Source organism: Ischnura elegans, chromosome 1 (genome assembly GCF_921293095.1).
Source record: "Ischnura elegans chromosome 1, ioIscEleg1.1, whole genome shotgun sequence".
NCBI lineage: Eukaryota > Metazoa > Arthropoda > Insecta > Odonata > Coenagrionidae > Ischnura > Ischnura elegans.
The window spans coordinates 64,877,402-64,904,320 of record NC_060246.1 but is presented as its reverse complement, the minus strand read 5'-3'; the positions used below and the strand labels follow the sequence as shown (position 1 = coordinate 64,904,320).

The following is a 26,919-nucleotide window of genomic DNA, read 5'->3' as shown; positions in this document are numbered from 1 at the left end:
TAAACTTTTTTCCACCAAAAACGTATCTCCGTGGTGAATAAGCTACGCCCAGTTTGGGTTTTTAGAGAATTTCTCCAATGGAATTGACCCTCTAATGTACCAAATGGAAATAAAATGAAGAGTATAATATCAAGCAAGCTTTCTCACTGTCATCAAGATACATGTGTTCGCTCTTACATATGTTCGCCTGAGTTGCATCACAGCAGGTTCGAAAATTTTCACCACCAGTAACGACCGTTTTCAGGAAAGAGTTAATTCATCTCCATTATGACACCGATAAATGTATCTACTTTCCTATATAAAAAGGCCACATAACATCGTCTAAATGACCAATAAAAGTACGTCTTAAAACTTGGAGCGATACTCAATGATGGATGATAAACGATCCAACACCATTAAAAAACTAAAAATAAACTTAATACTTTGTGGAATAAGCAAAGTTTTGGTACCATCACCATGAAATCGAAATTCTTCTGAGCTTACCATCACCCATCGAGTCAAAAAATTAGAAGAATCGTTCCAACACTTCATGTTGGAGAAACAACGCTCAAGTATTAATCACTTAAGGATCGATTTTCCGCAAAAAACCTCTGCACGGGTCGTGATTCAAGGTTATTACTGCGCTAGCCACCACACAAACCTTATCCTTAACATTCGTGGTCAAACTTTCATCACATGATTCTACAGGTTGATGGTTAAGAGAAAAAAGAACGACCTAGTGAATAATTAATAAGTCTCAAGAGGAGTAGAATGGAAAAAGATACTGAAAAATACTAAGATGATAAATTTAAACGGTCACAATATGTTTAACACAACCTTTCATTATTTGCAAAACCGATACTGATTTTTCGCAAATCCGAGACATTTTCCATTACAGAGTTGTACAGTAGCCATGCATGTTAAAGGTACGTTCAAGAGTCTAACAGGGGAAAACAACAAAGAGATTGATAATTTGCGTAGTCGTTTTTTCGTTCTTTTGAACAGTATTTGAATTTTCGTCTGGTGTGATTAATATTACAGATGTCATAGTCACAGCACCTCAGCTTATACACTCCACTCTGCTCTTCTCTCGTAGGCTTGTCTTTGGAGTTTACAAAGGATTATTTCACGAGCACCCGAGATAAAATGTTAAAATCCTCGAATTTGGTCAAGTATAAGCCTCTGAAATATATACACCGATGTTAGGAAAAATGGCCATGAATAATTTTGTAAAACTATTGTCTAGGGGAAGGCCAGTTCTAGATGGCACGACTCTGACTTTTACACATTTTTTTCACTCAGTCGTCAATAACCTTGGTGAAATTTTTTTTGGCGGCAATAATATCTTGATCTAAGGATTTTTGACCGATGACTGGAGAAATGGAGAATGAAAACTAGAGAATTTAGCTCTTCCGCCTCAAAGATGCAATACGGAAATCAAATACTCAAATGGTCGTATAAAGGCCACTATACGACCATTTGGGTATTTGATTTCCATATTACGACGATAACGACGACAGAAACTGTCTGAAGGAGTGTGGGAAGGACGCACACGGATTTAAAGGAGAGAGAATCGGTTGATATTATTTGGCCGACATTTAATATTTTGAGAGCTCACCATTTCAAACTGTTCCTAGAAGTCCATTCTTTGACCTACGACGACAATATGCAAGATTTCTCGGTTAAAGTACTAAAACGGTTAAATTATATGTAATTCCAACCTGTCTTGCTTCGTGTTCAATTAGCTCGGATATGGAAGCCGTATGCATTTAATGGATCTTCTTCTCCCAAGTTGTATAAACACAAACATTGTAACAAGACAAGACCCGTGTTTTTTTTATAATTCTCATGTTCCAGACAACTACAGTCAAAATATCATTTGCAGTTATTGCCTCAAAACTGTGGAATGATTTGCCGAAACAGGTAAAAGACAGTGCCTCAATGGAAATCTTTAAGAGAAAGATTATCACACACTTACTGAATGGCCTATGAATGCTGGCTGAGTTGATGGTTACTGAATGAATTGATTTATATGTTTATTGTAGCGTTTAGTATTCATTTAGTAGTTAGATGATCAACGCACACACTGCATATTGATACTATGTTCTAAAGGAGTTAAGACTCCTAGAAAAGTAAATGATTTTATAATTTTTATTTATTCCTGGAAAAATGGCAATGACTAATATTTATTAGACTTATTCGCCTTAATTTTTATACATTACTACGCTAAAGTCTTGGAATAAATTTTAAATTAGTAAAGTTTCATGACTGCAAGAATATTATCAACAAAGAGCGAAATCTGACATAAGAGTGTCTATTTTAGACTCAGATCCATTGAAATACACCTCGTGCCTGGCTCTCAGCGAGGGCAGCAGTAGCGTTTCCGCATCGTAATTAATGGAGCGAGATAAATCAGTTGGATTTGCTGTGCTATTCGGAAGCCGTTCCTAGTTCAATCGAGCTAGACCGTTATATTGCGATACACGGCAGAGAGAAGGTAAATCCAAGTAAAAAAAATGAGCTGAAAAAATGTATGCAGCCCGGATATTTGGAAAATTGTTATTGTTCACTTCGTGATTCTATCCTCCCTATCAGAGAAAAATGCGTCCATTAAAAATAAATGGCATGACCGCTGAACACAGATGAATCATTTAAATAGACAAATACTGTTCTATGAGCACCATTAATACACAAATGGGGCATTTTTAGATGTATAAATGGACAGAAAGAAGTTAATTCTGTTTTAGTAAATGATTGGCTATCATATATTAGTTTGAAAATTTAATGATGAATACATTGATGCAAGTAAGATTTTTACAAAGGGAACATTCAAATCCCCCTAAGCTTACGCAAAGTTAGCAATTTTGCGAAGGGAAGGGAGAACAACTGATTAAGATAAGCACTTTCAATCAAACACAAATAAGTAAATAAATAATAGATTGTTTATTATAAATGGGTCATTTTGTAATGGTCAATGCCTCTCAATTCAATAAGCCATGGTACCAAAGGATCTCTATCTCCAATTAAAATACACATAAGGTCGAAACTTGCTTGTATGCATATGTAAAATTAAAAAAATGCATTTATGGGTTACCCGCCAGTAAATTATATCCGTGGAATCGTACGGTGAATATGTATAAGTTTAGAGCATCCAGCTGCAGAGTTTTTGCGAAAAATTATGCAACGCTTTCTAAATACAAATTTGACTCTTGCCAAAAATAGCAGAAAACAAATTTACCTTACGTGCAGTTGCTCATAAAATTTAAATCAGATAAAATCACAGTCATTTCACAACAATTTGTAGGGTAATAAGGAAAAATATTATTCAAGGAAAATTCATGATAATAAATATTTTAAATAATATGCGCATACATTAATCAAACATGTTTAAGTTAAAACGGCCAAGAGCTGTTCAAAATGAGAAATTGATCAAAATAAGAGATCCTTCATTTGTTCAATTGAAGGAGAATGATACTTGTTTTAGTTCCCTTAGTTCTTATATATTACTGCTCTCTAATTATCCACGCATGATGCACAGCAATAATTAATTTAAATTTCCATAATGATACGTATGGAAAATAGCCAACAGTCGGTGTATCCTTTGCATTCTATTTATCAATGTACACATTAAGACCCTCTAACACAATCTTGCCTAGAAAAAGAGGCACCAAAGTCCTTTGAGAAACTTCATTTTAAAGGGTAAATAACCGTCATCGAAATTCAAATCCAGCTTACAAGCTCAAGAGAGAGAAATGTGAAACTACGGGACGCTACATCACCAGTCTCCTCACAAACTTCAGAAATAATATAGGCTTGCCTAAATCATACCACTGAAATGATAATTACAAAACCACCATCATGAGTAAATATCATTGAACAGTTTCATTTGCATCCACGGTTTCAAATTTAAGTTCGTAATTGCAAAGTATCTTAAGCGTTAGAGTTGACGCATTTATAAATCCTAATTTCTTTGAGAATCAAATGAAATGTTGTCGAGAAATATAAGAGACTGAGACATATGATTGCAAGTTTATGAAAACAGTATCAAACGTTCTCGTTACTCGCCATACCTTCAAAGTTCATGCAAAAAGGCGGCAGGCGAAGAAAGATAAATAAGTAGGTTTGTGAATTCGAAGTGAAGTTTTATACATGCCAAGCTTAGAAAGTTGTCAATGGTAGGTTTGGACCAGTGCCATGAAACTCTTGTTTAGAATCCCTAGTATCCATTCAAACTAATATTAGCGAGTAGATTATTTCTATTTAATTATTATTAATTTACTACACTGAATGGTGATAAACCTATGTGACAAACTAAGCCTATAATTTTCTAAGTCTCAAGTCAACATATTTTCAAACTCTCAACGTAACAATACATAGAAACAAAAATGCCAGTAAAATAATAAACCAATGGAATATAAACATTATGGATATAAGCTATCGATAAAAAATAGTAGCACCATCTTGGATGAGTCCATTTTATTGTCACATATAGTTATCATTTTTCTTTAAGATCGATTCAATTGGAATTTTGGGACTCCTCTTTATTTGTAAACTTAACTCCAGTTTACAATTGAAAAAAATATTTTCAGGTCCCTGTATGTACTCTTAGTGTCCACTGCCTTTATTTGGATAACGAATGAAAGAATAGCATATCCAACCTTAATGTTAAAATTACGTGCATTCTTACGTCTATTTTTGTTTCGTCTGTTAAAATTCATTCTTTACAAATTGAAATGAGCTCACAAGGGCTTGGTTCACCTATGATTATTTCACTTCGCACGGGGTAAATCTGTTTCCATATCATAAAGTTGCGGCCATGGCCAACATATATAGCCTAAGGGCTTTCTTCTCTTAAATGAGGAATTATTTTAGCATTAGTTGCATTAATATTTAAGTTTCAAGTTCCACTTTTTCCTCTATGGCAATCTTTTTTTCTCTGTTGCACTTTACTCAGCCTTCGCTTAAGCGAGAATTAATAGAATTTTCCGAAAAGAGTGGTCTGTGGCTTATTTTCAAGCAAAACTTTGCTGTTCATGAATTTTACTCTGCTTCAAAAAAGGGACGTAGGAATCAAGACCAAGAGTTTTTTTGCTCCTAGAAATGCATTCAACACTGTAACATGTACACAGGCTAGCTCCCTCTTAAAAAATACAGTTCGCAATAAATAAACAGCGAGAACTAGCTTTTTACATTGCAATGCGTTAGGTACCGCTTCCGAAACCAAAGCGAAATTGCATTATGCATGTCATTACCTTCGAAATTGCAACGTGGGTTTGCAACGTTATTCACAGTGGAAACCTAATCAAATAAATAAAGCTGCATCTAATCGTTTCTTTCCCTGTCCATCATTTAGAACGAAATAAAATATGTTATTATGCCACTCCACGTAAAATTGGGTATCGAGAACGATATTATTATTAAACTAGATTTAGTGTAACTGATTTATAGCTTACGTCATCTGGTCAACATACTGGTCAAGTAACCCGTTCATACAAGCATATGAAACTGGATTTTAAGTCACCTAGTTTAGTATGCATTTAGAGGTGGGCGGTTCGTCAGTGACGCGCTACCATTTAACTCTTCGCTGCCGCAGAACATAACTGAGATATAGGTACCGAGAGATAAAATTGATATTTACCTCTTCTAGTGCAAATGTAATGTCTTTCGTACACTCAATGACTCTATCAAAATAGGAAGCTTCAAATTAGGGAGTTAGGAGATTATAAAGTAACGATTCAGCGAGCTCAGGGACCTAATGGGCGGAGACCGGGAATTTTGATCGTCTCTTCCATTGATATATTTCCTGCACCTCACTTATAAATACACATAAAAATATAAATTAATATAGTAATATAATCACTTCGCTTAACTATTAGCTGATATCTATTACTTGGTGGTAGATTTCTCATGTCTCATCTGGTTCCCAATGTTTAAAATAATGGCCTGAGATTGGAGGAACCTTCGCCAATCTAAGCAACCTTTGGGTCGATATGTAAGGGGGAATTCAGTTTGCAACTGCGCTCAATAACAGCTCCGTGAGCTACCAGTTTAATGTTATTTTATGATGGGCCCGCTCATACTTCAAAGGAAATTCTGTCGCACATAAATTATCGCTCAACCTCTTTGATCAAGAGATTGAATCATCCATGGTTTTACCATCGCTGAGAAGTAAAAAGGACCCCATAGAGGCAAATACCGAGAACCGAAAACGATATGTTGATCGAATTTCATGGGTGAGCGACGCAATGATGAAAGAGGTTTCACCGGAGGACATTCCTGAAATAAAATTGTACTGGATCAGTGAAAGAACTCAAATGAAAAATAAGCCGGGGGAAATGTGACACACAAGATTTAAAAAGAGCCTAAATATTTGTATGAAAAACCTCGAGAGCTAGTACCCACGTGTGACCAAGTTTAGTTTCATAAACGGAGTTGATGTTACAAAAGAATGCTTTCAAAATTCCTTTTATCTACGACGCAGAAGGATTTCATGGAAAATGAATTTGCGAGAGAGAATAAATTCTCCACATTCATTACGGAGCCGCCGGCTTCCAAAAGTTCATTAAAAAGAAAGCATACTTTCAAGGATAGTGACGGGTAATAACTCTCTCAGAGGAAAAAGAGATAGGGGATGGGAAATCGCACGGAGAAGTAGCTCTTAGTCGGTTGAACGCAAAACATCGCACGAATTTCAATTATGTTCAAGAGTCAGGATGAGTGCGAGTACCCAATTATAACATACGCTTCCTGTATTGGTGTTGAACCCATTTAGTTCGGGAAAAGTGGAGGAAAAAAGTATTGCACGTGGACATCTATATTTCGCTATCACTTTCTAGAGAAATTACTCGAGTATATTTAGAAAAAATACAGAAGAAACACACGTGATGCCAAAATTTGAATACCTACTGCAAAGTTACGGAATTATTTATGACTGATTTATATGAAATTTCGAAGTTCGTATCCAAAATTACGTCGACTGAATTGCGTTATAAATAAGTCATTTCATGCAATTAGGGACAGAGAATGGAAATCCATGGTGATTAAAACCTGCTTGAAGCACATTCAGTTTGACCACAGAGCACATTACTGCCATTAATGAAGCCCAAATCATTTGGTTTTTGATTGCCATCATTTAACTTGCATGAAATTCTGTGAGAACAAGAGGAAACGCGAAAACTGTGGCCGCACAAAAAATTATATTTCATGAAAGCAAAAGAGCATTGTGGTGTGGCTTTCATTCACGTAATTGCTACACCACCAGCCGAGAGTATAAAAAATCTCATGATTTTCAACCTTAAAACTTCAAAGTTTTTACCGAACTCTTTGCGGCTTGGCATTCCATTATTTACCCCGTGTGCACACATCATCCCCGGAGTGCTAATAATTTGGTCCCCAGAATGAAGTGCAGCAGGTGGAGATTATGTACCCATGAGTTCTATGGGAATACGAGCGAGAAAATAATCAGCTCTCGCTTTCATGTAGCGGTCGCACCAGGAAGCACTCAAAGCAAGCCGGTTCAAACGGCATGTCAAGGGTAGCAGGTGTTTAACTTTCACTAATAGGAGGAAGTAACGGAGAGGGTAAACTCCGCTTTGACCGTGGTGTGCTTCCTCGTTTAAGAAAAGCATCCAGTAGAAGACACGTCGTAAGCACTATGCGCCGGCAGCGAGACAATTACTGTTAATATTAATGAAAAACCCTTTCCCACCGAGAATCAAAATCGTACGTGCAATAAAAAATGATATTGCATTAAGATTAAAAATTTAATTTGCATCCGTGCTACACGCGACTCGAAATGAGAATCTATTTCGCCCTGGGGAGAGCATGCTCACATGGTTAGATATTACGCCGCTAGCCCCCACGAGGCAATGGATGTTTGCACCCGACGATAGAGCACCAGGTACGAGGAAGGTACGTGAACCGGTAAGTGATACATGCCATGAGATAGAGGGAGAGAGAGAGAAAACATAAAGTGGTATTCCTGTCGACGATAAGTTATTTCCCTCGAAAGTGATCATTTTTCGTTAATTTCATGATTGAAAATGTACTTTTTATATCTACCACTGGCAGGTAAAAACTAAACTCCTTTTCTTAGTTCCTATTTGGGAGCTTGAGTATATAACTGAACCTCATCAAATGGTAGAATTACAGTAACAACTATAGATTTCATAACCAAACATTAAAAAACATAACTTCAATATTGTAAGCAGTTACTGTGTTTTTGAAGCAATATGATAGTGCAAGCAATATATATTTTTCTTGAGGAGTCATGAAGAGCTATCCATGGACCAAAAACTACAACCGTAAAGTTATGACAACATGTTCATTTCTCGTCACGCATAGAAAATCTCCAACATATTCATCATCATCACTGGTCAACTATCCTAGGATTGGTTTGACGCAGCTCTCTACTCAGTTCTCCTATCAGCTAATCTCTTCACACCCACCTCTATCACATCCCTCTTTACTTGTTCCATATATCTTGTTCTAGGTCTTCCTTTTCCGTTCTTGCCTTCCACCTGTCCCTCAACGATTGTCTATTAACTTCATTTATTGGCAGCAAAAATATACTTTCGAAACCTTTTCGGTATTTCATCGAGGAAATTCTTATATGATCTCATGAGATAATTCCGGGGAAATCTTTTCGAGAAGTTTTCAAATTCACAGGACAGTAAGATTATTTTCAGAGGTCTAGTTAATTGACTAGCGGCTTTGAGAAACGAGTTTTTGGCCCCCTGGATTAGCGCAAAATCAATTTGGAATCTCTCGCGCGTGATGCGTGGATGGAGGATGTAAGGTAACGCATACTGCTCCATGTGTATACGTTGCCATGCCTGAGAGACACTGCGATTCCTAGGGAGGAATCTCGAGACATCTAGGTTAGAAGAGTAAGGAGGAAAGGCTGGCGTAGGACTAAATTGATCTCCTAAATCCAGGTTGGCAGAAGCGGAGGCATTCCAACAAGTATACACTTTTGGTGAAGAGAACACCCTTATCTCAAATGTAGTGATTTCAACCTTCAACTGGAATTGCCACCGTCCTCAGGCACGTGAAGCGCATCCGGTTTGTATGCGTTCCTCGGGGGTAGCTGTGGTCCCCCTCCTCCTCCTTCCGCGCCATCTCTCGCCTCCTCTGCGAACTAATGAGGCTCCTTTCCGCCGCCAGCACATGTAATATCGCGAGCGTGGACCGAGGAGGCCGCGAATATTCATAGATCCACCGAGATGTTTAGATTAGGGTGCGGAAAAACAAGGTCACGGTAGAGAAAATAGCGAATGTTTTATGCAGATGTTTGCCTATCTGGTTCATTCGAAGGCGTGTCATACAGAGAACATTCAGCTTCTCCATGTAAACACTGATGAATATCAAATGTTTATGGTCAGGGAAATATTGAATTCGAGCGAGTAAATAAACAGCGAAGTGAATTGATACTTGGTGAATTTATAAGGATTTGAAAAGTTTTATTTTCAAATGAACACTGTCATATTTTGCCTCGATGGAGACTTGTTATTACTTCAACCAAATGGATTTAAAACACTATTAAAAACTTGGATATTACCACATGGTATATTTCAAGTTTGGGTGGAGAACCGAAATACATTCTAAATTCATATCAAAGTAAGTTGCAAGCATATTTTTTCCTATGCAAGGTAGTCTGTAACTAGGAAAACTGACATAGTCTAGCTATCACTTCGTAAATACACAGCCTAGGAAACTCCTAGTGACTTAAACTCCACTTACGGAGTGGGTACGTACAAAAAGAATCGGTGGAGCTTAACCTATCGATATAAATATTTTCTTTCGCCTTCTACGGTGTCAGTAGGAGGTCAAAGGAATAACTCGAGGGTCCAACCTAGAAAATGACGGACATGAATGATACACCAAGCGGACGGGGAACCCAAATTCCTTATTCAGCGGACAAGTTTTTGTTCCAGAGGACTCCTGGGAGATTCATTGGGGAAGCATTGGGATGGACACCGCACGGCTTGGCTTTGAATCCTCAGCTTTGCAACTTCAGCCACAAAGACTAAAACCTTGTTTGTCATCCCTTCCTTCAGTTTACTTAGCAAATAGTACGCTATATTATTCACGATGTTGTGAAACTAAAATGCAAAATGAAATGAAAATGAAAAATACTAAAATATCAAGAAACATCCTCCGACCTCCTACTGACACCGTAGAAGGCGAAAGAAAATATTTATATCGATAGGTTAAGCTCCACCGATTCTTTTTGTACGTACCCACTCCGTAAGTGGAGTTTAAGTCACTTGTTTCCTCAACGATGATATCCATCAACAAACAAAGACTAAATAATGTAGTTCAATAGCAAATAATGTTATACGCAATGGCCGTCTTGAGAAGCGTTCGTATGGCTGAATGTTAACACAAGTATGATATGAAATCAGATTATACAAATGGAGATTGGTTAAGGAACGTAGGATACAGAATATGTTATACCACGATAAGAACCGGACGATTACACCAACTATCAATGCAAATGAGACAAAAATACATGACTAAAGATGATAAACATCGATGTAGCAGTATTGAAGCTATGAGTAACTTTATCTGCGGGACATAAAAATGAGCACTCAAAAGAAAATGCAAAGATTCCTCAAACTCAACCACAATCTTGATAACGATGGCGACATATGGCAAACCCAAATTGTGGATCTCAGGTTCCGTTGACTCAATTTTTGCCTAGAAGTCGCATAGAGAAGACCAGAGGGAAAATAGAAGTACACGATCAACATCCTCTTCAGAGGTATTGTTCTCTCCACATTCATTTAACGCCTAGTCCATTGCACAACCTTCCCTAGGACCACACTCCCTTGTGATACCTCAAGGGCAATTGCGCGGACTGCAGATGAATTCTCGACTTCCACCGTTGGTCTCGCCCATTCTCTACGTGTTAATCCCATCGATTTCTCAGAGAAAATTAGGGCGATTCTCTTTCTCGCCTGCTAAAGACACTCCGCTTGCTGGCCTTCAACTTCTCTCCTGTCATTTTTTTCTTTCCTCTCACTCCAGGCGAGGAATTATTCATTCCCACGCGGGATTCCAACGAGGCGCGCGGTGGAAGAAGGCATATCTCGGCCATGCCTTTTTGTTCCTATAAAATCTTGAGGAGAGCACAATTGGCACTATTATGCGAGCGAATGAAACGACTGCCCACGGGTAATGCCATCTTCCGGCGTGCGCGCGAGACTCGAACAAATGACTTGCTCTCCCAGATCGCATCGACTGCACCCTTTCTTTTTATTTCCCCTAGGTGCGCGTCGGTTTTCTCGCGTTATATTGGATTGTACCATTGCGACTGCTGTAGCGACGAAGGCGGAGTAACTGCCCATCCTTCCACACTGTTGCACTTAACTGCAATGTTTTCTTCCCCAACGAGCCGTTGCAGAGGTGATTGTACCCTTCTGCGCTCGATCTGCTATTTTGTTAAAGCTTCATTTTCCATTTTCCGTTTCCATTTTTTTCGGCCGTACCATTACCGTACCATTACCGTAAAGCCTACCTGGAAAATGGGTTGCATAGTCCCAGATAGCTCACGTAATTTCTTCGCGTAACGTTGAATTGGAATCTTGCTCCCGAAAGCCCAGGTGAGAACTATTTACCCAAGGGACAAGTGGAGACCCATAGATGGTTATCACCTGTAAGTGGGATGGGTTGGCCTTAAACACATGCATTTTTGGCTCCAATCATTCCAAGGGCTCAGATATTTTGACAGCGTAGGGAAGTATTTGAGTAATACATGGCTGGGAAAGTACACCATAAATAGATGGAAAAAATATAATATGTTCCCAAGATAGAGAAATTCGGCAAGCAATGTATTTATCATTACAGTCCTTATACTTCAAATTTACAAATATCATCACCAAATTTATTGTGTTGCATAAATTATCTGTCATTGAAACCGATTATGCCAGAAATACTATGTATAATATATTTGACAATAGGTAACATCATTATTGTTTGAACAAGATATACTTAGCTAGTATAACTTTTTATTTATTTATTTATTTTTTTCCCAAACCACCGAATACAGTTCTCATAAGCCATTTTAAATCGGGGTATTCAACAAATTTAATAATCAAACGTTCACAAGCAACCATGCCCTGGAGAGGGGAAACCTACCCGGACGGGACTCGAACCTATGACCTCTACTTTGGCAGGCGAGGACTTTACCCCACCGTCACCGAGGCCGGTAACTTCTGAGTAGGAAGCATTTTGAAATTTCAAATAGAAGTTTAATTCATTTTTTATTCCATTAAATACGAAATGAATACATTGAATTCGATTTTAATACAGCTTCAGAAGTATTGGAAGCTTTTAACGCATATTTTGATGAATTCTACCTTACCCAAGTGAAAATGACTGATTTATCTCCGCATGGTCATCTGTTGCCAACATTATATCCAGGCCCTCGTGGAGAGCGCCGTTTCAAGAAGCTATCTCAGCGGAAAAAAGGCCAAAGTGGCTACTCAAAACCGATAACTGACCTGGCAGCCTTCACTAAATACATTATCCCGACATCACTACCGTTCTTCACCCTTTCTTGGCCGGAGCAGTTTATTGCACAAGGAAGGCAATTTTCCTTTTTTGAAAGGGTCACTCATAGCTTTAAAGATTAATAGGCACGAGACCGAGACGGGTCGGATCCGAACCGTCTCCCACCACACACATTCTACCCCGCCCCTAAATAGGACCCCCGAATTTATGGCCCGCCGGCGATACGACGCGTCGACCCAACCAATAGCAGCTAAACTTCCCTGCCAGCATCACCTCCCTCTCTCTCTCTCTCCTTCTGCCTTGCTCTAAACATTGGCGGTAATGTTACGCTAACGTTTTCACAAATAAATAGCGGCGCTACACATGTGTCCGCCGAAGCCCTTTCCTCCCTCCTTCTACAGCCCGTGGCTGACGTGCAATTTCGACGGCGGCCAAGCTCCCCGTTTCGGAAATGCTATCTGTCACGTAGAACCGGCTCGCCAGCGGCGTTACCGCGGCTTGCCCCCGCCTCAGTTCCCGCCACGCCCGCGAGGCGCTTCCGCAGCCGCATGGCCCTGAGCACGGTCATCAACGTTTCGGAAAGAGATTCGCAAGCTGGCCCGCTCTCCCGCCTAAAGCTACGATCGTAGTCGTGCCACATTTCGGAAGATAGAGCGATCGCCAGTAAGGACAGCCCATTTTTGCTTTAATCGGTCGATGCGTTCGATATACCACGGATATCGAAAAAGATAAATTCCCTCAAGAGGAAGAGGGGGAGGTACTAGTTTCCTCGAAAAGTTTTTCTCCCCGCCATTTGGGCCCAATACGCCGCAGAATAGTACTCACGCACCGGTGAGCTCACTCGCAAGAATGATTCTGGGAGTGAAAGGTGGAAAAAGTCATCGATGAGGAAGAAACAAAAAGAAAGCATTTCCCCTCTCGGAGAATATATTAGATACCATTGTGCAGTGGCTTTAGTGCGGCACATATATATGTTTCTGACATTCACTTTCAAATATTTAACTATACATGTCGAAAGAGTGAGTGGGACTTAATATGAATAGGAATAATAGGAAGGTACCGCTGTATCTGACGACGGATATTACTTAAAAGAAAAAAAAGGATGAAAAAAAGAAATATCCATTTCTTCGGATAAATGGAGCGTGGACACATTGCGAAAAAAATCGCTAGCTATCAGTGGGAACGATTGCATTAAACGCGAAAAGAGAATGCACAAAGTGCATAATTACTCAAGTGCGGTCATGTGCAATGGCATAACATGGGTTTTATGGTGGGCATTTGTAAACATATTTCAAGTTCTGAGTTTTTCATCCACAATATCTATACTGAGGGACATGAAATGATCATCAGCATCCTTGAAGTGGGAGATTATTGAAATAGAACAACAAAAGACGTCGCGTTGTTAGGATACCACTCGTGGCAACCAACCATATTTGTTATTACAATTCTCCAACTAGTCAAAGATTTAACTTGATTACTTAAAGGCGAGGAGTAGTTTTACTCTCTGATATGAAACCGATATGCTCCCCCGGAAATAAATGTTGGAACGACGCTAAGGTCCTAAATTTGACAAAAAAAAGCCTATGAAATAACTGAGCGGAACTGCAAAATTTCCTCAATGCACTTGTAAATTTTATTATTGGACATAAAATGCTATCATCATTTACGGCCCTAACGACTGTGGTCGCACAAAATAACGGAAGAGATTCATAGGGGACCGAGAAATAACAATGCAAAAGCCCATTAACCTGAAATAAAATGCACATTAACAAGAATTCCCACTATGATAACAACACATCGATTGCCCCACTCGCAACGATATTTCACATGGATGGCCTTAAAAAGTGTCCCCCTTTCGCTATTTTACTGCGCACCGTCATGCTGACAAGGTGAATATGATGTTTTTTTAAATAGATATTGCTAAACTTAAATGATAAAATATAAGAAATCTCATTGAAGTGTTTTAGACTCAAAATGTTGGAATTAGCACTAAATTATGGAAAATAGGCTCATTGTAGCTTAGTTAAAATAATGAAGCAGGTGATGATAAGACTTTCTTAGGGCTAGATAATCACATGTAACGTTTGAGAGGCATTCAGTGAAATCTTTAATTCGTTTTATTTCCTCGAAATACCCTCATGCCACCGATAACGTTCTCGTTGTACCTTCAATGGGGGCTAATGACATTTTAAAAAGTAGAAAAGGACAAACACCCACGTTCTTGATACGAAAATCTTCCCCATTAGAGACTTGAACTGCGACCATTAGCTTGCAGGAGAAGAATTTATACCCCCTGCAATCGAGACCGAAATAGTAAAAATGGAACTAAATTACATGCAAAATAAAAATTGTTCAAAGAAAAAACTAATAGTAAAGAAACAGAGGAAATCTAGCATACCTCTTCATCCAAATACAATAATCATTCAGTTAATTAATTTCCTTGGGAGCACAGCGTTAGCATAAGTCATAATATGTATTTCGATAGCTCTACCTAGTTAGTTAAGCATCAATAGATAAAGCTACGACATCTGCCGTTTTCTCAAGCTATTTGGCAGTATTAATGCTACGGTCACTACGTAAGGCATAAGTTAAAATAGTTGTGGTATGTACATATAATAGTACAAATATCCAACGCTTCAGTTACTGGTGTATCCATAAATTTTAATATCCGGAACTTGGACATTATTGACAGATTATTGCAAAATCCAATCAATATAGCTAAAAATAATCAATATAACGACTAAACGGGAACACCAGTCCTTGCACCCTAGGTGATGAATAGAAAATAATTTTGCGCGATTAAAAATCTCCTCTTTGTAAGCGTCATTGCTCACCCATGCAGTGAATGTCATATGCACAGTTTAAAAAAATTATTACCCATTTATTTATTAAAATAATGGATACTATGGTACATCTAAATTCCAGTTGTTGATACATTGGATTTTATTACTATGACCTTTTATGACCTTATGGCACCATTTTTTGAGCATACATTGTAATTTATTTAAATCATAAGGATGAAGCAGCATTTCTATCAGGGTAAAAGATGAACAACATGCTCCCACAGGTACTATAGCTAGTTGCTTTGTGAACTTTCATAATTTTTCCTTCTCTAAATAAAAATTTTTAACTATCCTACAAGGTCTCAATTAGTCATGGAGATAGTAACCTTTGACTACCAAACAATTAACCTATTTTATGGGAAATTACTAACATCGTAATGGACATGCCCAATTAGATTTCTATTAAGGCGATTAATTAGCTTCCTACAGATTCAAGTAAGTTTACAAGGAAAACGCTGCATTAACTGTTCTTCACAGCTTTACGACAATCCACTTTCTACAATAGCATTTTGCTCTTCGGGTAGACACACAGTCAATCTTCATCGTTTCATCTCCATAAAAAAACGTCAATTCCTCACTCAATGAATGATGATGATATTATATTCCTTGTGTTCATCCCTCTCTCAAATATGAGCGCCGTCGAGAATGGAAAATTATTTACGAGATATACCATCGCTTATTTGTACGGATTCGTTTCAAAAATCAATGATTTCTCTAGAGAAAAAAACAACAAAAAAAAAAAACTCGTTATATACTAGTGATTTGTTTGCCCACGCTATCAAAAATCAGCATTTGATCAATCAACTATAATATCGCTCCTCAAATGTTTGTTAGCTCCATTACAGTGGAAAAATAAATATAAACAGAATAAATTCTCCCATCGCTTCGTTCGAAATAGAGATTATCATTCGCTAAGAAAAATACATAACCTGTCACTTCCAAATGTTGGCCTCCATGAAATTGATCCATGTAGACGTCCATCTTGTTGGAGAAACGTCAAGTGTGCGGAGTTGAGGTTAATTTCAAAAATAATTTATGAATCCTTCTCAAGAATAACTTAAAAATGAGTAAAATATTTTTTTTAAACATGTACTAAAAAGATTTGTTAAATTTAATGCGTACTTAACGGATAAAAGTTCACAAGGTGAAAATATTTTTTATACACGAAAGAACTCTTGAAAGTTTCAAGAGAATGAATTGGGCACATAAAAACCAGCCACTCAAGAAAAGATATAATAATTAATGTCAAAAACATTCTTCAATTGAAAACACTGAATATTTCAATTTTTGAACACCTCCTTCGATTTAAATAAACCTATTTCAACGACTTTACTTCATTTTAAAGAGTCATAGGATATATTCCTGCAATACACAATGCGACGAAGTAATTTTGCAACAATAATATATTTTTTTGGCTCATATAGCAAGAGGATAATCATCTGTATAAGATTTGGGGGATATATCTGTGCATAACCTATAATTTTTTTCTCTTTTCATTATTAGTATCATTCGTAAACAACAGTTTTTCCTTTCATATCTCTACTTTTAAAAAGTTACTTTATGTAAAAATGAGGGAATATTAAAAGGCATGAAATTTACTGCTATTTTTCAACCGCATTCAATTCTTGACGAATGCTTAGTAACTGAAGATAACATATAAAATCGTATCCGGCTCGATTTTGTGGCAGTTCTTTATATCCATGATAAAAAGAAGAGCACATTGGTAATTTCCACACTTTTAATGTCACAACTCAGCAACCGACCATGGTTTCAACACGTGTCATTTTCAAGTGACTCTTTAAATTGAAGATATATTTTCAAGGAAATATTTATCGAGCCATATACTTTTATTGCGACATTTACATTCGTCAGACAACCGGATAATTTAAGAAGTGTACGTACAGCTATTTATCATGAAAATAATGTAAAAAAGCATAAATACGTATTCGCGGGTATCACCATTTGAAAATTATTGATACAAAATCAAAAAATAATCGTGATTGATCAAGTAAATTTTATTTTCTTTGTAGTTCATTATTAACACAGCTTTGCTAACTAGTAACCATTATGCACCACTGAACAAATTCTACGAAGGCATTCCCTATCTGTAGTCAACTTCACCGCACTCTCTAAGAGCTTTCAGTTGAGTTCTGCGCGATACAGAGGTAGCGAATGCTCAACATAGATTTTGCTGTATGGGAGTTTACGAAACCAAAATTTCAAAGCTATCGACTCTGCCCAATTGGCGGGCCACGCGACCGTGACAAATGCCATAGAGAATCCTTTACCGTGACACAGCGGGTAGCCATAGATGGGCTTCTTTATCCAGAATATCCGGTTGAATGATCAATAATCTGCTTGTGTCAGTCGTGAGCTTCACTTCCACGTACACCTCTCAATTACAACTACCACTTAAGTAGAAATTCACTTTTCCTTACCAAAATAACTTTCCAGGTAACAAAATTTGAACCACAAATATTTTTTACATCAAATCAATGAGCGCATTTTTCTAGGAAATGAAGAAATTGTTGAATAGTAAGAATATAAGATTCTCAAAATCGTAAAAAAAAGTATACAAGCAAAATGATAAAAAACTCAAATCAGTACCTACGCATGGGATAATGTTGAGCTCTAAATTGCGAAAAAAACGGGCTAAAGTGCTTACTCTGATTCCAGGAATTGAAAAAATGGGATATGATTAAAATCTACAAGGAAATCGTCCAAAGTGAATTAAAGTCACATAAACCTTCTAATAGCCGATATAGCAATCAATCTCGTTTACATTTCTACGTGCTATGGAGACGAAAATTATATAATTTTAATAATATGCCTATTTATAAAATGACAAATAACTGATGGATTATTTTGTATCAATTATTTATTTTGATTAATTTATTTGCATTTCCTATCAATTTTAATATAGTTTTGGCCTTTTATTTTAAATGAGAAAATGAACAGTAGCTTACCCTTCGAGGCGTCAAATATGTTGCGAACTGCGATGAGACTTTGCGTACTTCGCGTTTTTTTTACGATTTATTATATGGATATATTGTACGGCTAATAAAATACCATCGATGAAGGACTCGAGTACTTTAGCCATATATTGTAACAGTAGTCAAGAAAATTATAATGCGATGCACAAAGAGAGTCGGCAAGAGTACGTGCGGAAGCATGAAGATAAAACGGAAAGGCAACAATGAATGACGGAAGTGCAACAATGAATGGAGAAGAAGAGCCAGCTATTGTCTGAGAGAATTTGCACCCCCCTATTCATTATAGTTTTCATAGAAAAGGTAGATACGGAGCACATAGGGACTTCAGTTCCGTCTGGGAGATAAAAAGGCAAGTGAAAAGCTTAAATATCATAAAATTTGCATATGAAGTAGTAAACTGGGTAAAAGACTTAACTGCCTTCGTATATAAACGATGAACGCCATATACTTTTTCAAGTCTTATAGGTCTCTAAATCATGTCAAAGTTTAGACCTCCTTAAATTTCAACAGCATGGGCAAAAGATAAGTGAAAAGGAAACAGTCAGGGCCATTGGCGGTTAATATGGGACTACAATATCACTGATATTGAACACAATCAATCCGGTATCATTATAGATATATTTAACTAAAAACAAAAAAGACTACAGAATTTAATACTTTCCTGAATAAAGCCGGAAGATCTCACGGTGCAGATGGACGCTTAAGAGAAACTCAGTACAGTGAAATATAACAAAAACATTATCAGCTAAAACAGACTTCATCAACACCTTCAGGAGGAAAATACAGCCTTAATCACTTATTTGGTCAATTAAATCATTTAAATATTGCCTCCCCGCTATTGATAAAAACATCAAATGTTGTGTAGAATTTAACTCATGCTTCACGCCTCGTTAAAGCTATTCATAATCCTTTTCTCTTATCCAATGGACAACCAAAAGCCAAGCCAAAACATGAATCAAGGTACCCTTCCAACACCTCACATTTTAGCAATGACTGTGCAATACAGAGAACTCCCGTTTACTTTTTAGCCATGATTAATTCCGAAATTTAGGAGCGTCTGATAGCAGAGCTTGCTACTGAACATTCTGGTACAACTTTTAACAATGAGTTTTCAAAAGGCAAGGTTGGGAGCTTTCTCCTCTCACATTGCGATAGAAAATAAAAATGGATAAAAAAAATTCCATCCATCTCTTAGCGAAAATTTATCGTCCATAGTCAAAGGTTACAAATGCAGATGAAAGGATGCAGATAATTTTGGCAAAAACAGTAAGGGGGGATGGAGACCTTAACTGAAATAGCCTTCATAAATTTGTAATCTACCAGTGTACCTTATTGAAAAAAGAATACTACAATCTAAAATGTTCATACCATTAACTTAAGATTTTGTACACTAAAACAGTACACATACAAATATATTAAAATTGGCATCCAATTTTTCAACGAAAATCCACTTAATACACCAAGTTAGAAACGAGAGAAAACATTTTTATTGCGAAAATCACTTCCATCCCATTTCATATAGGCTCCACCAATAAATAGAGCGAAAAGGAGATAGCACACACAGGCAATACAGACTATGGAGCCAGAGAGACTGATAATAAATCTAGAACCATTTATTGATTCAGTTCAGTATCCAGACATGTTCTCAGTTAATTATTTCCTCAAGAAGTAAATATTCGCGGATGGGTACGCAATTTCAGGCTATGATTGGTAGTTTTTCTGAACGCGTGGTACTAAAAACACCTATAAAATGAAATAATCACTTTTTGGAGACTCTCAAATACATTGCATTTCATACGCGGTTATTCCAGATTACTGCAATTCAATAGGATATTTTAATATTATTGTGACGTACGATTATACCCACAACACGATTCTCTATAAACATTAACAGTCACATTTCACTTCCTCCTAGGGGATTATATCAAAATATAGCCGTATTAAATGGCGCAAATAACAATTCACACTTAAAATAAGTGAACTGCCATAAAATTTGTAATAAAATTTTTTTTCTGCTGTCACTGAAATTGATAGCGTGTTTTCCTGGAGAATAAAACATTTTTTCCGCGATGTGATGTAAAGGGACATTTTGTTTAATTAATAATGGCAAATGATTAATTTGATACCAGAGTGCAAAATGAGATTCAAAAAATATTGTAAAAATCATGGAAATGGAGTCGCAATTTTACATCTGAGAGCTCGATAAAAAAGTGGTACCCTTACAGCTTGGGAGGTGAAAACATTTATTTTACATCATCGCTATAATTATATATGCCACAGAGACAACAAAATGATAAACCGGAAGAAAAAAATCACAGAAATCTATAGACATCAATCTAAATGTAAAATATTTCATTGAAGAAATACTTGTTTTCAAAAAAACACCAATATTTGTTACAACGGAGAAACATGTAGATTGTTATGTAAATATAATAATAGGTAATATCATAGTTTCGCAGTTTTACATGGAATCAGAAACACAAAAGTTGAGAAGTGATCAAGCGATCGGAACATGTTAAAAAATATCAGTGTGGAAGTATATACAGCAACGTTTTCAAGTCAATAATACATAATTTTACATGTAGCAGATTAGCATGCCCCCACCAATCCCCAAACAATACCCAAAGCAAATACAAAATCAGGGACCATGGTCCTTACTTTTGTATCGTACCGCAGTATCATGCCCTCCGACTCCTCCCTTACCTCCTCTACTAGAATTAAAGATCTCTTCCATACAGATTTACCTCTTCATACGTTGGCTCTCAACACAGTAACCACACACATTGTTTTATAACCTCTTCACATTACGTCTCACGTCTTAATTGCCAGCCCGACTTATTCTTCCTCACTGTAATCAGAGTTTGTAATTCTTCCGCCTTCATTATAGTATCACTTTCTGTGCAATTCAACAAATACCTCAAACATTCTGATTCAAAAATTAATGAATGAATGTCGTAAGTCCGAGATTAACTATTTTTTCTTACCATTTGCTATTATACGAAAACCCTACCATTTACTGCTAATGAACATAAAATAAAAAATAGCGGAAACATGAAGACACGTAAAATCATCAAAGCAAGCATATTAATACAGACGAATTTATACATCCTTCTAAAGCCTGAAATTGCCCCTAACCACGACCTCGACCTCGCTTCCAGCCATAGCACACGATTTTCTGACCAACATCTTCCATATGATGAATTAAAATAACCGCGTGGTAGGAAGCCTTGATAGAGCCACTTGACAATTTTTGCCGCATAGGAATCAAAACCGTTTCCAAGAAGTCGAGATATTCTCCCTCCACTCTACAGATCAAGGAATCGAGCACAAAATGCATTCCTCTCCCATTATCTCCAGAATTCTATCTTGACTTGGACGGGAATGTCGGATATTGCTACAGATTTTTATCGCTTTCCTATCTCGAAGTGCTTTCCCTCTCTCTCTCTTAACTTAGGATATACACCCTGATATTACTCTTTGTTCATGATACATACCCATTTTCATTTACTTGTTGTCAGACCTTTATACCTCGACATATATTTCTTCCCCGCATGTACCCCACCCATTCTCCATCCCTCCCCGTTCCATTACTATCTAACCATTCTTGTCCTCAATTTTCGAATCGTTTGGCTCCTTTTTCCGCCCGATTACATATTAACCCTAGCGTGCAGCTCGTCTACTTCCTCTTCGCTCTGAAGATTTTCCATCTCATCGCACTATCCCTGTCACCAAGTATCTTTCGCCTTATTGGTTATCCACTGATATTTTATTCGTTTCCCTTTATACTACCCATATCCCCTTTGGATGTTGACATTTTTTTCCTTTCCTATTTTTCACTCCCGATTTCCTCTATAATTCACGAATTTTTTAACTCATTTTTAGAGCATATTATTCATTTCTATTCAGATTAGCTATTCCTGTTTTTATGTTCTCTAAATTCTACCGCTCCTGTTTATTTTTCCACACTAATGCTAAAATGTAATAGTTTTTCCAATCTAACGCCTGTTAAAGTTTCCTAATTCCATTTGTACAGATTCTAACCCAAATTAAAAGCGCTATATCTAATTTTTCCATACCTTATCACTACATTGTGGTTTGGATCTGCGATTTATATAGAAAAAACATGCATTCTCGATGTATTTACTAAACACCTAACCCACACAGGTTCATTCCGATGGATACCTGATATCGGGTTCATGTGGTATGTATAGAGGTCATTTCCCATGCCAAGGTTTCAAATTCAAATCTTAGGTGTGTAAAAGCTATTTCGGAGGGGTGTTGATTAACTCTAGGGTAATGAGTGGAGGATACTACCAAGGACATTCGTAATCTCTGGATGACATTTCGAGGATTCTTTATTACATTTTTTTTTCAAGGGCGAGCAAATATAGACACCGGAATTCTCACCAATCCTCAGTTATCGAATTATATAAGTTGACCAAACTTGAAACCAAAGATGATATCATTCAGTTATTTACTGCAGCCTTCCGAGTGTTTTCATGAGTGTATCTACCCCATAGTGCGAAATAAGTCACTTAGTAGCGTTCTACAAAAACTTTTATTGTTCCGACCCTGAGTTTTGACTGGTATATAGCCTTGATAATGACTATATACTTGTCGAAATCCAGGGTCGGAACAATAAAAGCTTTTGTGGAGCATTACTAATTGTAAGTGATTCATTTCGCACTATAAATATGTGGTTCCACCAAGTGAAGCCTGAACACTTGATATGTACCCACTCCAGTGGATAAGCTTACAATTCGATTGAAAACTCCTGCCCATTAAGTGCGAGCAAATTTTCGGCGTTGAGTGTTTTTTTGGGAAATTTAATTGAGAGAAATATGTGTGGTTAAAAATTATTTTTATGCTTCACGACTTGGTATACTCAAAATACCTTCGCTGATCGTAAACAAAATTCAATCCCCTCCAAACGTGATCCATCATAAGGGCCAAAGATCTTTAACCAAGCTATACCCACATTGCTCGGCGCAAGCCACGAATGGCCGTGTATAGAATGTGCGAAAATGAAATTCCTTAAGGAAACCTCCATTTCGTTCAGGAAAAGGGATGGTTGGATGAGTTTCCCAATACCACCTGAACGGTGTTATTTACGAGACACTGTCACCTGGAGCATCGTTTATCTGCTCCAACTCTTCGAACTATCAGGTATGACTACCAACGGTATAGCTTCAAGGGACATTGGAAAGGTGCTAGATCTTTGTCGCTTAGGGATTTTAACCCAAGAATGCGGACGTATATCCAAGAATTTACGACAAAAACAGAATCAGCCAGCGGAGAAATACGATGACACACATAGAAATTGAAACTCTATAGAAAAGACGAGGTGTAAAAAATAGGCGAGGTAACTTATTCCATAAATAGAGGTACAGACATTTCGGAAAAAAATGCGCCAAATGAACGTCGTTCTATCAAGGGAATTTAATATGCACTCTCTTTCGATAGATAAATATTCCAAGAAAAATATACCATGTCAAGGAAAGTATACGAAGTCAAAAATATGCAAAGCCAAATGGAGTAAAAACCATGAAACATCACCAGTTTTGATTACACATCACTCTTTGCGATTGAATTTTTATCGAGTTTCAGAAAATACCCCTTCAAAGAAAGCCTGCTAAAAGACAAGACATCCTAACGACCCTGACAGCGAATAAATAAACGAAAAAAGGTGACGTGTATTTATGAACCCATTATTTTGACAAAATAGATTTCGACAATGTTGGCATTTTGGAGATGGGAAATTTTTGCGATTTGTTACCTAAAAGGAAAAATATTTACGCAGTGAGGACCAGATTGCACAGCCTTTGTTACAGATGACGAAGTAATGAAATTTTACAGCCAAGACAATGTGGGGTGGTGTAAAGCTATCGCAGTTAAGTTTTCTACTTGTTGGGCAAAAAAATTCAAATTTCCTGTGAGAGCAGTCTGAATAATGGAAAGAATATCCACATCATGGGGGGGGGGGTAATTACCTACTAGGGTTGTCCGCAATAAAATTTTCCATGGAGCTGCAGTAGGGTGTTGCTTATTTTTAAAATTTTTTCTCAGATTTTTTATTTCTACCTCTTAGTATATGCTATGGGATGCAGATTGGATATCTTAAATTTTCAGCTCGATTTTTTAACATTCAAAGGTCGCTCAAAGAGCATAAATGCAAAAACATTTAATTTTCCCGATTTTTTAAAATAACATCATTTCCTGGGGTGACGCTCAATTTTACAGCCCTTAAGGGTGTGACGCGCGGCTGCAGCTCGAAAAAAGTATTTTATTCCCGGAAAAATGTTGAGCGGATGCTTCGAAATGGAGCGAATTTTGTCCCCAAAGTACTGCAAAATTGTGCGTTACCCCAGCAAAATGATGTTATTTTTAAATATTGGGAAATTTAAATTTCGTTGCATTTCTGCTCTTTGAGCGACGTCTAAATGATAAAAAATGGAGCTGAAATGTTTAGGATATTCATTCTTCACCCCATAGCATGCTTTTAGAGGTAGAAATAAAAAATTCGAGAAAAAAAGCATCATTCTAAGCTGCAGTCACGGGGAACTATGCTATGTGAAATCCAGAGAAACAGGCGAGTAGCTTGGTTCCTCCTTTTAGCCCAAGTAATCTGACTGAAACAATCGGCGTTGGCTTACAAACCGTTGAAGATAGAGCTTTCACTCACTTCTCCCTCCAGGTGCAAATTACGAGCTGTTATTCGATTTTATACGCAGAAAACAACTCCACGCCGGTTAGAATTCGTCCCCAAATGCGTAAAGACAATGGATGTAAGAGCGAACGAGGCTCCCACACATAGTGCAGAGAATTCGCAAACAGACGTCCATTGCAAACACCGTACCGGACGGATTCGGACGAAACAATTACGAGAGTTCGGTTCACGACGCTGAAACCTCCACAGGTGACGTTTCAGGTGCTCTTTCAGATTTGCGGAAGTCTTTTTCGCTCGTAATTTATAATCCGTACACTTCACACATTTGGGAATGAATATCAACCAACGCATTGTTTTTTTCCCAGAAAATCGAATCATACCGCATGAGTTGCACCTGGCGGAAGTAGCGAGTGGAAGCTCCGATTATAACGGTTTCCAAGCCAACACTGATTGTTGCAGACAGTTCATTTCAGAGAGGAGGCACACCAGTGCCACCGGATTCCGCATAGCATCCTAGTTAGTTAGTTAGTTTTTATTTTTGGGGTGCGTCTACAGCAAAGGTCATTTTGCACCACAACCGTCCTTATGTAAAACAAATTTCAAGTTTTTAATGACACATTATAAAGGGCATTAATATTTAAAGTAAAAGGTTTGCATGCATCTGTTTAAATCAATTTACAGTTTGTTAAAAACGTTTATTTCCTTCAAAAAGGCAATTGCTCGTGACAAACCCTCCGGAGAATCACCGAGGGCATGATTTAGGGCACCGCTCACTTTGTGCTTGTCTCGAGGGGATCGATATTTATTGCACCCCATCAGGATGTGTTTTACACTCAAATGTGAATCAAATTCTTCTCTTCAGTGAAGAGGTTTGAGTGTGTGAGGGCAGTGTGCCCTATCCTCAGGCGTGTGATTACGACTTCTCCTCTCCAGTTACTCCTGATGGAAGAGGGCCATGCTGATACTACTACCGCTTTTACAGATCGGAGCTTATTGTTATCAGTCTCATCCCACGAATTTTTGCCATTTGTTGACTGTGACCCTTAGAAACATTGCCTTAGGTCCTCCGCAGTCACCATGTCCCATTTTATTTCGGCTAAATCTAGTGCCTCCTTTGCTGCCTTATCTGCGCACTCATTGCCAGGTATACCCGTATGTCCAGGTACCCACATAAAGGAGATCTTAATTCCCTTGCTGTTGAGGGAAAGAAGAGTACCTTGAATATCTTGGACGAGAGGGTGGTTTGGGTAATACGCTGAAATGGATTTCACAGCCCTCAGAGAGTCACTGCAAATAAGAAAAGACTCAGAATTGCATTTTATATTCCTTAGGGCTCTCCTAATAGCCATCAATTCTACAATGAATATACTGCACAGTGGATTAAGTCTCCTCTTGATAATATAGTGATGTTCAGAGGATAAAGCGCAAGCATATGCGGAGTCGGATTTCGACCCATCCGTATACACGGGTGTGAAGCCCTTGAGGTTGTCCAGAAATTCCAAAAACATGCACCGGTATTCCTGGGGTGTAGATAGGGATTTCTGGTGGTTGTGGAGGAAAAAGAGGCAGTATGGTCGTGATACTCACTATGATGGGTGTTTTAAAACCCTAAAGGACGTACCTCCGGCAGCGAGAGGTCAAATCCTTCAATAATAAAAAGATGGAAACGAACACTTAGTGGCTTAGTAGCCCTCGTTCTTCTGTTATAAATTTCTAAAAACCTAGGTTCAAAAATGACGTTAAAACATTGATGACCCTTCATTGATAAAATTTTGGAGGCATAATTGCTAGTCAGAATAAGCCTACAAATAGTCAGAGGCGGCTCCCCTGCATCCACATATAGGCTGTGGATTGGAGAGGTTCTAAAAGTTCCGGTGGCTAGGCGTAATCCTGCGTTATGGACCGATGTCAACGGTCGCAG

General features: G+C 37.7%; 1 protein-coding gene across 1 annotated transcript in view; it reads right to left on the bottom strand.

The window, feature by feature from the left end:
* The window catches only part of LOC124162347, a 494,698-nt gene that overhangs the window by 361,378 nt on the left and 106,401 nt on the right, over nucleotides 1–26,919 (bottom strand). The gene's annotated exons all lie outside the window — the stretch shown is intronic.